Source organism: Ailuropoda melanoleuca, chromosome 9 (assembly GCF_002007445.2).
Source record: "Ailuropoda melanoleuca isolate Jingjing chromosome 9, ASM200744v2, whole genome shotgun sequence".
In the NCBI taxonomy this organism is placed as follows: Eukaryota; Metazoa; Chordata; class Mammalia; order Carnivora; family Ursidae; genus Ailuropoda; species Ailuropoda melanoleuca.
In genome coordinates, this window is record NC_048226.1 from 67,877,980 (window position 1) to 67,895,097 (window position 17,118).

The window sequence follows — 17,118 nt, forward strand, 5'->3', positions numbered from 1 at the left end:
ACAATCCAGAAGACAAGAGGGAGAAGGGGGCAGAAAGTTTATTTTAAAAATAAGTGAAAGACTTGGACATCCAAATTCACAAAGTTCATAGATCACCCTATTATCTCAATGTGGAAACACCTTCTTCCAGACACGTTACAAGGAAACTACCAAAATTGAGAGAATCCTAAAGGCACAAAGGGGTAGAATGTATAACTTACAAAAGAACCCCCATTAGACTATCAGATTTCTGTGCCAAAAAAAGCCCTATAGACCGGGAGAGAGTGAAATGACATATTCCAAGTGTCAAAAAATAAAAACTGCCATCCAGAGTTACCCTTCAGCAATGAAGAAGAAATAAAGAAGCTGTGGGAATTTATCACCACTAGGTCTGCCTTGCAAGAAATGCTGAAAGGAGTTCTTCGAGCTGAAATAAAAACATGCTAATCAGTGACATGAAAAATACTTAAATTTAGAAACCTCTAATTCTATAATAGGATAGTATATTAGCCACTTAACTATGTAGTATAAAGGTTAAAGGAAGAGTGTTAAAAATAACTTGCTAAGATAATTTGCTAACAGTACACAATATAAAAAGATGAATTGTGATAAAAATATAGGAGTAAAAGAATAGAGCCTTTATAGGCAAATGAAGATCAGCTGTTAATCAGCATGTATGAAATGTTTTAGGTAAGCCGCATGTTAACCACAAAGCAAAAATCTAGATTCACAAAAGATTAAAAAAGGGAAACATAGATGGGGTATACCCACCATGGAAAATCACAAAGATTAAACAGGAACAAGGAAAAGGGCGGGGGGCTCGTAAAAAGGAACAACAGAAATACAGAACCACCAGAAAGCAATCAGTAAGAGAGCACTTGTATATCCCTACATATCAATAATTACTCTAAATGTAAATTGAATTCACCAATCAAAAGGCACAGAGTGGCTGGATTAAAAAAAAAAAAGACCCAACTATATGTTTCACTCAAGAGACTCACTTCAGCTTTAAGAACACACAGAGGCTCAGGGTAAAGGGATGGAAGAAGAAATTACATGCAAATGAAAACCAGAAGAGCAGGGATAGCCATACTTAACATTAGACAAAACAAACTTTAAGCCAAAAATGGTAAAAAGAGACAAAGGTCATTTTATAATGATAGAGGTCATTGTATCTGAACTGACCTTCAGATATAATGTAGTGAATGTCAGTACAGCAAGAAGATGTAACAATCATAAATATGTATGCATTCAACATTGGAGCACCTAAGCAGATGAAGCAAATACTAACAAACCTGAACGGAGAAATAGATCATAGAATAATAGCAGACGGCTTTAATACTTAGAGTAATAGATAAGTCATCCAGACAGAAAATAAGGAAATGTTGGAATTGAACCATACTTTGGACCAAATGGACCTGACATAAAGAACATTCCATCCAATCCCAACAATATATTATTCCCAACTACACAAGGAATGTTCTCCAGAATAGATTATAGGATGGGACACAAAACGAGTCTTACCAAATTTAAGACTGAAATCATACCAACCATCTTTTCTGACCACATGGTATAAAACTACAAATCAACAAGAGGAAAGCTGGAAAATTTATAAATATGTAGAAATTGAAGCAACACTTCTGAACAACCAATAGGTCAAAGAAGAAATCAAAAGGGAAATAACATTTATCAAATGAAAATGGAAACACATCAAACGTATGCAAAAGCAGTTCTGAGAGGTAAGTTTATAGTGATAAATGCATATATTAAGAAGTCAGATCTCAGTCTGACTTTACACTTAACTAAAAAAGAACAAATGAAGCTCAAAGTTAGCAGAAGGAAGGAAATAAGGATCAGAGCAGAAAAAAATGAAATACCAGAAAAAAAAAGATGAACAAGACTAAACTTTTTTCAACAAGATAAATGAAATTGACAAGACTGCACTAGACCAAGACTCAAAATCAGAAATCAAAGAGGAGACATTACAGAAATAAGGATCCTAAGAGCCTACCATGAAGAGTTATATGCCAACAAATTAGATACCTTTGAAGAAATCAATGAATTCCTAGAAACACAGAACTCACTAAGACTGAATCAGGAAGAAACAAAATCTGAACAGACCAATAAGAGACTGAATCAGTAATCAAAAACATCCTAACACAGAAAACTCCAGGACCAGATGACTTCACTGGCAGATTCTACCAAACATTTGAAGATGAGCTGACAATCCTCAAACCCTTCCAAAAAACTGAGGAGGGAACACACACTTCCAGGCTGATTCTATGAGGCCAGCATTACCCTGATATCAAAGCCAGATAAAGGATCTACAAGAAAACGAAAGACCCATAACTCAGATGAATATAAGTATAACATACTCAACAGTGAAGAATCAAAAGCTTTTCCTTTAAGATTAGGAACAAGACAGGGGCGCCTGGGTGGCACAGCGGTTAAGCGTCTGCCTTCGGCTCAGGGCGTGATCCCGGCGTTATGGGATCGAGCCCCACATCAGGCTCCTCCGCTATGAGCCTGCTTCTTCCTCTCCCACTTCCCCTGCTTGTGTTCCCTCTCTCGCTGGCTGTCTCTATCTCTGTCAAATAAATAAAATAAAATCTTTAAAAAAAAAAAAAGATTAGGAACAAGACAAGGAGGCCCACTCTCACTGCTCTTAATACAAGTGCTGGACAGTTAGGCAGGATACAGAAATAAAAGGCATCCAAACTGGACAGGAAGAAGTAAAATTTGTTTAAAGATTTTATTTGAGAGAGAGAGCAAGTGAGCACAAGTGGGTGAGGGACAAAGAGACAAGCAGACTCCCCACTGAGCAGGGAGCCCAACGTGGGGCTCGATCCTGGGACTCTGGGATCATGACTGAGCTGAAGGCAGACGCTTAACCGAATGATCCACCCATGTGCCCTGGAAGAAGTAAAATTTTTGTTGCAGATGATATTTTATATAGAGAAAATCCCAAAGATTCAATTAAAAAACTGTTGGAACTAATCAAAGCCAATAAAGTTGCAGGATATAAAATCAACATAAAGAAATCAGTTGCATTTCTAGAACAGTGAAACATCTGAAAAACTATCCCATCCATTCACAGTAGCATCAAAAACAAAATAAACTAAATTTGACCAAGGACGTGAAAGATCTGTATAGCCAAAACTATACTTCATTGAAAGCAATCAAAGATGACACAAGCAAATGCAAGGAGAGTCCATGCTTATGGATTGGAAGAATTAAATTTGTTAAGAAGTCCCTATTACCCTAAACTGTCTATAGATTTATTACAATCCCTATCAAAGTTCCAATGGTATTTTTCACATAGAAAAAAAAATCCTAAAACTTGTGTGGAACTGGAAAAGACCCCAAATAGTCAAAGCAATTAGAACAAAGAACAAAGCTGGAGGTATCACACTTGTTGATTTCAAACTAACCTACGAAGCTTTAGTAATTAAAACCACATGGTACTGGCATAAAAACAAGATACACAGACCAGTGGAACAGAATAGAGAGCCCCAAATTAAACCACTACAGATATGGTCAACTAATATTCAACAAGGCAGCCAAGAACACCCAGTGGGGAAAGGATACTATATCAACAAACTGTGTTGGGAAAACTGGATAAACACAGAAAAGTGAAACTGGACCCCTGATTTTTTTTTTGAGATTTTATTTGATAGAGCATGAGCTGGGGGGAGGGGCAGAGGGAGAGGGACAGGCAGACTCCCCACTGAGCAGGGAGACCAACATGGGGCTCAATCCCAGGGCCCTGGGATCATGACCTGAGCCAAAGGCAGATGCTTAACTGACTGACCCACCCAGGTGCCCTGGGCCCTTAATCTTATACCACCCACAAAAATTAACTTGAAACAGATCAAAAACTTAAACCTAAGACTTGACACCATAAAACTCCTAGAAAAAACCAGGAAAGAAGTTCCTTGACATTGGTCTTGGCGATGATTTTTTTGCCTATGACACCAAAAGCACAAACAAAAGCAAAAATTAACGAGTGGGACTACATCAAAATGAAAAGCAACTTTTGCGCAAGAGAAACAATCAACAAAATGGAAAGGTAATGTACAGAATCGGAGAAAATATCTGCAAACTATATACTGGATAAGAGATTAATATCCAAAATATGTAAATAGTTCTCTGAGAAAACACCAAATGGCGGATGGCACTGGTGCAGTGGGAAGGTCTGGAGGACTTGGGGCTCTGGAATGTGAGGCTGTGGTGGCTTCCGCAGAGGCTTGGCAGCGGCATGCAGGTTGGGGGTTGTGGCCATGGTGAGGCTGGGGCCAAGGCCAAGGAGCTCGTGGAGACAAGGCCAAGAACTGGATCCCTGTCACCAAGCTGGGCTGCCTGGTTAAGGACATGAAGATCAAGTCCCTGGAGGAGATCTATCTCTTCTTCCTGCCCATCACAGAATCTGAGATCATTGACTTCTTCCTGGGGGCATCCTTCAAGGATGAGGTTTTGAAGATTATGCCTGTTCAAAAGCAAACCTGTGCTGGCCAGCGGACCAGGTTCAAGGTATTTGTTGCCATCGGAGATTACAATGGACACATCGTTCTGGGTGTTAAGTGCTGCAAGGTAGCAACAGCCATCCATGGGGCCATTATCCTGGTCAAGCTTTCCATCATCCCTGTGCGGCAAGGCTACTGATGGAATTCGATCCACAAGCCCCACACCATGTCATGCAAGGTGACAGGCCACCATGGCTCTGTGCTGGTGCACCTCATCCCTGCCCCCAGAGCACTGGCACTGTTTCAGCCCCTATGCCCAAGAAGCTACTGATATGGCCCGTATTGATGCTGCTGCATCTCAGCCAGGGGCTGCACTGCCATCCTAGGCAACTTCGCCAAGGCCACTTTTGATGCCATTTCCAAGATCTACAGCTATCTCACCCCTGACCTCTGGAAAGAGACTGTTCACTAAGTCTCCCTATCAGGAATTCACTGACCGGGGCACCTGGGTGGCTCAGTTAAGCATCTGCCTTTGGCTCAGGTCAGGATCTCAGGGTCCTGCGACTGAGCCCTGCGTCGGGCTCCCTGCTCCTGGGTAGTCTGCTTGTCCCTCTCCCTCGGCCCCTCCCCCTGCTCATGCACATGCTCGCTCTCTCTCTATATATATATCTCAAATAAATAAAATCTTTAAAAAAACAACAAAAAAACGGAATTCACTAACCATCTTGTAAAGACCCACATCAGAGTCTCCATGCAAAGGACCCAGGCTCCAGCTGTTGCCAGTATACAGTTTTATACAAGAAAAATAAAGTGAATTAAAATCTGTTAAATAAATTTATAAACAATAACGAAAACCAATCCAGTTAAAAAAGGGGCAGAGGAACTAGACATTTCCCCAAAGACGACCTCAAAATGGCCAACAGACACATGAAAAGGCGCTCCACATCACTAATCTCAGGGAAATGCAAATCAAAACCACAGTGAGATGTCACCTCCCACCTATGAGATGGCTATCATCAAGAAGACAAGAAATAAGCATTGGTGAGGATGTGGAGAAAAGGGAACCCTAGTACACTGGGGGGAATGTAAATTGGTGCAGCCACTATGGAAAACAGTATGGAAGCTCCTCAAAAAACTAAAAACAGAACTACCATATCATCCAGCAATTCTACTTGTGGGTATATACCCAAAGGAAAAGAAAACAGGATGTTGAAGAGATATATGCAATCCCGTTTACTGCAGCATTCACAATAGCCAAGATATGGAAACAACTTAAGTATGCCCAGCAACTGATGAATGAAGATTACACACACACACAGACACGATGCAATATTATTCAGTCATAAGGAGGAAATCTACCATTTGTGACATGGATGGACATGCTAACTGACATAAGTCAGAGAGAAACAAATACTGTATAATATCACTTATATGTAGAATCTTAAAGCCCAACTCCTAAAAATAGTAAAATAATATCCAGGGCACTGGAGGTTGGGGGAATAGGAGAAATGTTTAAGTGTACAAACTAGCAACTAGTAGATAAGCTAAGTCCTAGACATTTAATAGCACAGCGTAATGATTATAGATAACAATATCGTATTATAAACATCAAACTTGCAAAGAGACTGATCTTAATTATTCCTACCACAAAAAAATAATCATGTGAGGTGATGAAGGTGCTACCTAGCACTATGATGGTAATCATATTACAATATATGTGTACCAAACCAATATGAACACCTTAAATTTACACAATATGTCAAATACATTTCAATTAAAACAACTGTAGGTAGTTTTGACTGTGCACAATTTATCACACGCTAACTTAATCCGTATAACAACTCTGTTATAGATGAGGAAGCCATGGCACAGAAAAAATAGAGAGAAAAACTTAAATCCTTGTATATTAACAAGGATTACAAATATTACATGTGGCTGATCCAAGATTCAAACCTGGGCAATCTGTCTTTGAACCTTTGCTGTGTAATGGAAAGTATTAAATATAATGGAATAATTAGTAAGGTGCCCTGCCTGTGTTACAGCTTAGTAGAGGCAATGAATATGTAAATTACCAACGCTGTTACACTAATAGAGGTGTTACAGTGATTATGCAGAGCAAGAGATATGCCCAGTACTGCCTGTGAGGTTAAGGTAAGTTTCAAGGAGGTCATGTTGCAGCTTGAGCTTGTCATGAGGACGAGAAAAGGATGTGCCAGGCAGAGGATACGGGGGACACAGAGGCATCGAGATGCATGCTGAACGAAAGTGTGAACTAACTGGGCATGTTTAGGGAACTGCATGTACTCTTAATACCGGAGGAGCATAAATCTGTGTGATAAGCCTGAAGGAACGACAGTTGGATCAAACAGCTGTATGCTGCATATAAAATGGTAGAAATATCAGAGTTTTAGTTACACAAGTAGTTCCTTTGTGAGTCAGGCATTGCCACTCTTAACCAATACCTGGTTTTCTTCCCCTTCTTGTCATACGCAAGACAGGAACTTTAGTCTTTTTCTGATTGGTTAGGGCCATGTGACTAATTCTACCAACAGAACAGAGGTAGAAGTGAGGTGTCCCTCCCGGGCCCTGCTGTCCAAGAGCTGGTACAGGCCCTACGTGGTCTTTTCATCTTGCTACAGTGACTGAGAAGGCCTCATGTTCCAGTTCGTGGGTTACAGAAAGACTCCATCAAACCGATTCTTGGAGTGTTGGTCTGAAGCAAATTCCTGCCAATCTGCATTGAACAGATAGCATGAATAAGAAATAATCCTTTTTTGTTAAGCCACTGAGATTTCAGATTAAAATTATATCCAAAGACTTAGTCTCTCACAGTCTGTTTCTGTCTCTCTTCTGCTTTAAGCCCTTAAATCTTTCCTGAGCTCCCAATCTATAAAACCAACTTCAAACTGTTCGTCTCCCCATGAATGTCTCGTCCGCACTTCAAATGTAGTAATGCCCCAAACTGAACTCTTCGTTCCCTCAAACTCAGGCTTCACTTACTTGGGATCTTTGTGAAAGGTACCAGCGTTTAAGCTCTGATCTAAGCCAGAAACTTCAGCTTCCTCCTAGGCTTTTCTTGCTCTTTCAATGTCCACATCCAATATTTCATTCGGGCAAACTGTTCTGTTACCCAGAGAGGGCGTATTCACCAATCACTGACTTGCTTATGCACCCGACGTTTCCCTGCTCCAAATGCTCTCCTCTCCTTCCTCTTACCTCCAAAAACCACAAGGCTATTCCTAGTCATCTTTTAAAATCCAGTTCAGAGACGCCCAGGTGGCTCAGTAGGTTAAACATCTGCCTTCAGCTCAGGTCGTGACTGTGGGTCTCGGGATTGAGTCCCACAGTGGGCTTCCTGCTCAGCGGGGAGTCTGCTTCTCCCTCTCTCTGTGCCCCCGCCCCCCGCTCATGCTCTCTCTCAATAAATAAAATCATTAAAAAAATAACCAGTTCAAATGTCACCTCCTAAAGGCTCTTCCTCACCGATGTTGGCTGAGTTAAGTGATCTTTGTTTTCTCATAATGCACAGCTCTGCCACAGCTCTAACCACTGTTTTGGTGGTTGTGTGCTTATTTTAAGATTATTTATTTATATATTTGAGAGAGAGAAAGAGTGTAGGGGGAGGAGCAGAGGGAGAGGGACCAGCAGACTCCATGCCAAGTGTGGAGTCTGACATAGACTCAATCCCATGACCCCGAGATTATGACCTGAGCTGAAATCAAGGGCCAGACACTCAACGGAGTCACCCAGGCGCCCGCACTGTTTTGGTGTTTTGAGTTGACTTGTCTGTGACAGAAAATGTCTGGTTTAGTTTTGTTCCCCATGTTGCTCAGGAAGATGACTGGCACAATGGAGATTTAATACCTCCTCAATGAAAGAATAAGCATTACTGGGGTGCCTGGGTGACTAGTTGGTTAAGCATCTTGACTTGGGCTCAGGCAATGATCCCAAGGTCCTGGGATGGAGCCTTGAGTCGGGCTCCCCACTCAGCGAGGAGTCGGCTTATCCCTCTTCTTTGCCCCTCCCCCAGCTTGTGATCTGTCTCTCTCTCAAATCTTTAAAAAAAAAAAAAAAAGCATTACTAACATATTTTTGGGTGCATATATTAAAATATTTCAATAGGGGCGCCTGGGTGGCTCAGTCGTTAAGCGTCTGCCTTTGGCTCAGGGCGTGATCCTGGCATTCTGGGATCGAGCCCCACATCAGGCTCCTCCGCTGGGAGCCTGCTTCTTCCTCTCCCACTCCCCCTGCTTGTGTTCCCTTTCTCGCTGGCTCTCTATCTCTGTCAAATGAATAAATAAAAAATCTTTAAAAAAATAAAATATTTCAATAGAATGAGCACTTGTTATACAAGTGTAATGGGTTGCTGTAAATCATGCATCCAGAAGTAGCAAAGTCTCAAAGAAAGTAATTCTATACACAGCGAGGGTGATTAATCATCAAAGCTTAACCTCATGCCTTAGGGACCTAATAAGCAAAATTTCTAGACAGAAGAATGAAAGACAAAATATTAAAACAGAAAAAGGGGGAAAAACCCAAAGCCTTTTAAATGAGAACTATACATGACAATACTTACTAGGTGAATAACACCTGAGGAAATTTACAATCACTGGGCTTAAGTTTGCATACTTTTAAATGATTAGTAAATATCATCTGGGCTGACATCATGTTTGTTGTGATACAACATATGAAAATGTCTTCTAAGCTATATACAGTATTTCTGGCTCATGGACACTACAAAAACTCCCATGTGTATAGAGCATCTCCTAACTATGGCCCATCAGTTAATGTCCAGTCTCTGCAGCTGTCACATCATCCCACAGTTCACTGCCGTGGTAGTACCACTGGCTGTGACCACCCTCAGCTCCTGACCTTAACTGAACCAACAGGCCATCTCCTATGAGTGCTCCAATCAGCTCCCCTTCCTTCTGACTTACCACATTTTCCCAGCTCCTCTTCTCTTTTAGAAAGTAATTTCCCCCTCCTTACAAGGGCTGTTCCCTCATCCCATCCCCTCTTCAAGGGTTTTCCTCCAACGATACCACCATCTTTTGCACATGTCCCTTTCAATTAGCACCTTCCTCTCATCCTACAAACCTAACTCAACTCTTCCCCACTTCAAGTCCTTTTCAATCTCCAAGTTTCCATCCTTTCCTACATCAGGTTTTCAAAAGTAACTTTTTCTATTTTTCCCTCCTCCCGATTTATCTTTTTTGAAAGAAATTCAGCCTCTATTTCCCATCATATTCAAACTACTCTCAACAACCTTGGTCAAATCCAGAAGCCTTTTCTTAGTCATAGAATTCGGTTACACTGTAGCCCAAAGAGATTTTTTTAGAGATCATCTCATCTAAATCTACTCCATTTATATTGAAGCCCAAATTAAGAACACAATAGAATACTATGCAGTCAGAAATGCTGATAAACTGTGACTGTACTATTTTTAAACTTTTGCTGAGATTGTGGGCAAAGAAAATGAAATTTGAAAGGTGAAGCAGCAAAATCTTAACAGCAGCTGCAAGACTGAATCTAAATTGGCTTAGTTCTAAATTGCTCAGAATGATCGATGATGTATCTAGGCAATTTCAGAAAGTGCCTCCTTCGTGAGCAAGATCTCAGAATGCACAGCACTCTGTAAGCTGACACTGCAACAGGATGGATATATTGAGAATTTGATGTTTGTCAGGAAAGCTTTCATTTCCACTTCTGAAATGCATTTTGGTGAAAACTCCCTTTATGACCCCGGGAAGTGGTGACCTTTTTTTTTTTTTTTTTTTGAGGATTTCAAGCCAATTTATTTTATATTGAAGGTAAAAGTTTGATTCTTTAAAAGCACTTATCACAGTCTGTAATGACTTGATTTTTTGTTTACTTGGTTTCTTGGGGTGAGGGCTATATCTGTCTTGTTATTGTATTTTTAAAACCCGGAACACAGGGACGTCTGGGTGACTCAGTCGGTTAAGCACCTGTCTTCAGCTCAGGTCATGATCCCAGAGCCCTGGGATCGAGTGCCGTATTGGGCTCCTTGCTCCGCACAGAAGCTGCTTCTCTCTCTGCCCCTCAACCCTGCTTATTCTCTCTCTCAAATAAAATCTTTTTTAAAGAATCAAATAAATATTTCTCAAACAGTTCTTAGAATATTTGTATCAGAATCACTTGGGAACCTGAGTCTAAGGGGTTGGCAATCTAACTTTTAAAATCTCTCTCCTAATTCTTAGGCAAGTTGGAATATGTGACCCAGTGTCCCAGAAGGTGAGTGTGGAGTAACTAGTATCTGAGTTGTGTAAGCCCTGTAAGTGAACTAAACGATCCATCACCCTCTGCATAAAATATGGGGGATAAAAAGGATAGTTCCTGCTTTTAATGAGCTTATGACTAACTTAAAAAGAAAATAAAACCAAGTTCAACAGACTCTAGTAGAGGGGTGCTTGGGTGGCACTCAAGTAGGCTGGGCATCCAACCCTTGGTTTCAGCTCAAGTCATAATCTCAGGGTTGTGAGATCGTGCCGCATGTTGGGCTCCGCACTTAGTGTGGAGTCTGCTTGAGATATTCCTTTCCTCCTCCCCCTCCTCCTCGTGCTCACTCTTTCTAAAATAAATATATAAATCTTTAAAAAAAAAAAAAAGAGAGCAAGGGAGACTCTAGTAGAGAAAAAAAAGCATCAGTGAAATGTTTGTCAAAGTTACTAAAAGGACCAAGAAGAATAAATCAAGAATGTTTTCAGGAAGAGGTAAAATCTAAGCCACGTTTTTTTTTTTCAAGATTTTATTTATTTATGGGACAGAGATAGAGACAGCCAGCGAGAGAGGGAACACAAGCAGGGGGAGTGGGAAAGGAAGAAGCAGGCTCATAGCGGAGGAGCCTGATATGGGGCTCGATCCCATAACGCTGGGATCACGCCCTGAGCCGAAGGCAGACGCTTAACCGCTGTGCCACCCAGGCGCCCCTAAGCCACGTTTTTAAACAGACTTCAGTGGATGAGAAGGAAGAGCTCAGTAAAATTAAATAACTTTACTATGGAATTTCCAGTACCACAATGCATTAGAAACTTAGTAATAATAACTCTGCCACTGCAAGCTTCACCGTGTAGCAGGTAGAAACCAGACAGGAACTTTACCAACCAACCTATCTATTTTTCCTTAGGGTTTCAATAAGGACCTGTCAAATCCAAAAATTGCTAAAAATTGAATCTCACTGGCTACCATTTGACCTCTTTTATGTGCTTCCCACCAGAAAATAGGACCAAGTATTTACTATAATTAAGCAGTGGGTTGGGAGGACTTCAACAAACACAATTTTAATCCTAATTCACATGTGTGCTGAAACAAAGGCAAAGATATAACTAGAATGGTTATAATAAAAAAAAAAAAACCAGACAAAAACAAATGTCGACAAGGATGTGGAGGAATTAGAAACAATACATATTGCTGATGGGACTGTAAATTGATGTAGCTGCTTTAGAAAACAGTTTGGCAGTTCTCCAAAAAGTTAAACAGTGTTACCATATGACTCAGCAATTCCTCTCCTAGTATTATACCCAATAAAAATGAAAACACACGTTCATACAAAACACTGTTCACAAATGTTGATAGCAGCATCATTTATGATAGCCAAAAATGTGGGAGCAACCCAAATGTCCATCAACTGGTGAATAAACAAAAATGGTATACCCATATAATAGAATATTACTGAACCATAAAAAGCATGAAATATTGATACATACTACTCCATAGATGAACCTTGAAAACTCTGTTAAGTGAAAAAAGCCAGACACAAAAAGCCACATATTACATGATTCCTTTTATATGAAATGTCCAGAATGGACAAATATATTCAGACAGAAAATAGCTTTAGTGGTTGCTAGGGCTTGAGAAGATGGGAGAATGGGAATTGAATGATAATGGATACAGGGTTTCTTTTTGGGGTGATGAAAATGTTCTAGTATTAGGTAATGGTATGGTTGCATAACCTTGTAAATAAACTAGCAATTACTGAATTTTATACTTTTTTTTAAAGATTTATTTGAGAGAGAGAGAGAAAGAGAGAGATCACAACAGGAGGAAGGGCAGAGGGAGAAGTAGGCTCCCTGCTGAGCCGGGAGCCTGATGTGGGACTTGATCCCAGGAGCTTCATGACCCGAGCTAAAGGCAGACGCTCAACTGACTGAGCCACCCAGGCACCCTGAATTTTATCCTTTAAAAACAGTGAATTTTACAATATGTGAACTGTATCTCAATTTTAAAAACTGAATGAAAAGAAAAAAAAAAGCAAACCACCCAACTCAAATAATACCTTACAGGCAAACTCTGGGGTCCTCCAATCAATCTAAAATGGCAACCCCGTTAAGCTTGTCAAGAATTTGGCAGAAGGAATAAAAGCTGAGGATGAAAGACTAGATACTTACACACTATGACTGGAAACAAGGTAAGGTTGTCTCTTTAACCATCTCTATTTAATACTGTACTGGAGACTGAAGCCAGTATAATAAGACACCCCCCACCAAAGTTCCTAAAGCCATCCAGATTGTAAAGAAGGAAATAAAACTATTTGCAGAAACATGATTTTCTATGTAGAAAAATCTTATGGATCTACCAAAAAGCTATTAGTTATAAATGACTTACAAGTTTCTAGGATTCAAAATCAACCTACAAAAATCAACTGTATTTCTGTAAAATAGTAACAATCAGAAATTGAGATTTTAAAAATATCTGTACACTGAAAACTACAAAGCACTGACAAAAGAAATTAAGAAACCCAATAAATGGATAGATACACCATGTTCATGGATCAGAAGCTCATTACTGTTAAAATGCCAATTTCCCCCAAGTTGATCTACTATAGATTCAATGGAATCACAATCAAAATCCTAGTGGGCTGATAGAAATCTAGAAATTTCAGTATAAAGGCAGCATTCAGGGGCGCCTGGGTAGCACAGGTTAAGCATCTGCCTTCGGCTCAGGGCGTGATCCCGGCGTTCTGGGTTCAAGCCCCACGTCAGGCTCCTTTGCTATGAGCCTGCTTCTTCCTCACGCACTCCCCTGCTTGTGTTCCCTCTCTCGCTGGCTGTCTCTCTCTGTCAAATAAATAAAATCTTTAAAAAAAAAAATAAAGGCAGCATTCAGATCAGTGGGAAAGGATAGATTATTTTAAAAATAACGTGCCATCACAAACAGCTTATCATCTGGAAGAAGTAAGATGTTGGACCTCTACATTATAGTAAACAAATTCAAGACAGAGTAAAGCAAACGTAAAAAATTAAATAAAAATCTCACAAAAAACTTAGGCGACTGTAAGTATAATTTAGGAGCAAAAGAAACCTTAACTATGACTAGAAGTTCTGAAATATAAAATTAGATACATTTGACAATACAGCTGTGTGTGTGTGTGTGTGTGTGTAAAGTGTATATGGGAAGCTTCTGAACTATCTTTGCAACTTTTCTTTATAGTCTAAAAATATTTCAAATAAACTTTAGAATAAAATGCACAGCAAAGTTAATAAAGTCAATGGTCAAATAATAGATTTGAACAAAAATATATAAAAAAAAACAACTATAATAGCTATCATATATATAATGCATAGCTATTTTAATAGCTATAATATGGGGCGCCTAGGTGGCACAGTTGGTTAAGCATCCGGCTGCTCCTGGTTTTGGCTCAGGTAGTGATCTCAGGGTTGTGAGGCTTAACCCCGTGTCGGGCTCTGAGCTCAGCGTGGAGTCTGCTTGAGATTCTCTCCCCTCCCCTAAAATAAATAAATAAATCTTTTTAAAAAAACCTATAAGAGCTACGATACAGATCTCTTTCAAAATGAACAAAGAGACTCTCTCCCTAAAAAGTAAGCAAAAGATATAACACTCAGTCTAGAAAACAGTAAATCAAATACCACCAATTCCCCTCTTCCTATGAAAAAGAAAACCACACAAAAAAGATGTACAGATTCACTAGTGGTCAGGGATACGTAAACATAAAATCAGGTAACACATATTACTTTATACTGGTCTTGTAAAAACTATAAAGCTCTAATATTTACTTTTGGTTGAACGCAAGGGAAAGGGGACTCATGTATTATTAGTGGAATTGTAAATTTTGACAGCCTTTTTCAAAAGGCAATTTGATGATCTTATTAATAAAACTACATATACTTTGTGACCTAGCCATTTGATATCCATGAAACTATTTTCCATAATTAAAACTACCAGGAAATAGGATTTATATACGAGGATGTTTCCTGCACTGTTTTGTAGTAGGGGAAAAAACCCAAAAGTGACATCATGAGAATGCCCATCATATGCAGCCATTAAAAAGAATGAGCTGGAGCTCTATCACTTGGGTTGATTTCTGTAAGATACTGAGAAAATTGAGAAAATGATCAATGTGTACATGCATTTTGCGTGACTAAGTAACATGGAGAAAACTATGATATCATACGTACATACTCATTTGCATCAGTTATGGGGGAAGGTAATGTGGGAAGGAGGGGCTAAGAAAAGATGGAGCAAAGAGGGAAAGAAAGGAAAAAAGGGGGAAAGGGAAAGTAAATTCTTTTGTGTACATTCTATTTATTTATGAACTCTCAATAGTAACTGTCTCTAAAACATCAGTTTGCATGTTATCTTTCTAAAGCAGAAAATATTTTTACTAGCTGAAAGTATCACATTTCCTTGAAATGAACATACAACAAAAAGCCCCCAAAAACCAAAATTAAAATGCCTTGGCTAAATCAACCCTGAAAAATGATGTTCCAGTGGCTGTCACACATTCTACAATATTTATGACCTAACATACATGGCATTAAACCTTATTAAAAGTGACTTTTTCAGTCACTGTCTTGTTTCAAACAGCTTTTCTAGTGCACAGTGTAATGAAGACACTGGTCACCAACTCCGAGGCCTAAGTCCACAAACATTCTCATTCCTGTTGCTCATTATTATGTCTCATCACAGCAAGCACATCCTCAATCTCCTCCTCGTATATACGTACTAGTACATACTTACAGAAAAAAGACAAGGTGCCTGCCCTTAAGAGCCTACAGTTTCTTTCTTTATAAGATTTCTGTTTTCCCAGTATCCTGAATTCCAAATTTGGAGGTACCTGGTGCACATGGTGTGTAGCATCTAAGTTTAACCTCCTCTATGCTGGATAAAAAGAAAGGTAGAGAAATAGGTGTTCCAGGGGCGCCTGGGTGGCACAGCGGTTAAGCGTCTGCCTTCGGCTCAGGGCGTGATCCCGGCGTTATGGGATCGAGCCCCACATCAGGCTCCTCTGCTATGGGCCTGCTTCTTCCTCTCCCACTCCCCCTGCTTGTGTTCCCTCTCTCGCTGGCTGTCTCTGTCAAATAAATAAATAAAATTTTAAAAAAAAAAAAAAAAAAAAAGAAATAGGTGTTCCAATTATCAGGCAAAACACTGGAGAGAAAAACAATATGAGCAAAACTAAGTTGCCACCCCAGAGCTAGGGAAATTTACACATTCTAGGATTAGTAAACTCTTACAGAGGAGAGGGGCTGCCATTCCTTACTGCTCATACTATATCCATGAAGATGAATGCTTCTCAACTCTGAAAACCTGGCTTTCTATAATATTAAAAAACAAACAATTCAGAAGGCCCACACAGCCTTAACAGCAGTTTCTAACAACCATTCATAAAGGATGTAATTCCAATCTTATGTGCTCTGATACTGAAGTTTATCCCAGGAGGTTGGTTTAATATTTGAAAAATCAAATTCATATGTTAACTATACCCATATTAACTGTGGTTAAAGGAATAAATCACATTTATATTACATAATTACATGAAAGGAATAAATCATAAGTATATGATAGACATACCTACCCAATAACAGCCAATAAAATTCAACGTATTTCCCAAGGTAAAAACTCTTGGCAAATGAAGAGTTAGAAGACAATTTAATAAATTTGATAAAGAGCATCTACAAATATATCTGCACAAATATCGCACTTAACGGTAGAAACACTGAAATCCCTTTAAGATTAACAGGTAAACAATGCCCCCACAGCCACTGCCATTTAGCACTTTACACTTGAAGTCCCAGCTAGTGCAAATGGGCTAGAAAAAGAAATACATGATGAAAAGATCGAAGAGGAAGAAACAAAACACTTTAAATCCTAGCTTTGCCACTTACCAGACATGCAACTCTGGACAATGTACTTAACTCTTTGCCTCTGTTTCCTCATCTGTAAAATGGGATAATGAATACTTCCTTCACAGAGTTGTTCTGAAGAGTAAATAAGTTAATATTTTAAAAGCACATAGAAAGTGACTGACACATCAAAGCACTGTAAAAGTGTTAAATAAAATAGAAATTATTCACAGATGATGACTGTGTACACAGAAATCTCAGAGAAGCTAAACTACTGAAATTGAAAGAGCAATAATATTCCCAAGACATGAATCATTATATGAACATCAGTTGTATTTCTATATACTATTAGTAACAAACAGAAAATGGCATCCAAAAGGTATCAAGTACCTGGGAATAAAATGAACAAAAGACACGAAAGATCTCTCTACAGGGACAATTATAGACTCAATACAATCCCAACACCAACTGGTGGAATTCAACAAGGTTATTCCAAAATGGTTATGAAAATGCAAAGTGTCAAGAAGAGTCAAGGCATTCTCCAAGAAAAACAAGGTAGCAGATTTGTCTTACTA

The 17,118-nt window shown here is 39.4% G+C and overlaps 1 pseudogene; it reads left to right on the top strand.

Moving 5' to 3' along the window:
* The first annotated feature begins 1,678 nt into the window (after positions 1-1,678).
* LOC100463789 lies at positions 1,679-5,047 on the top strand (annotated as a pseudogene).
* Positions 5,048-17,118: the final 12,071 nt, after the last annotated feature.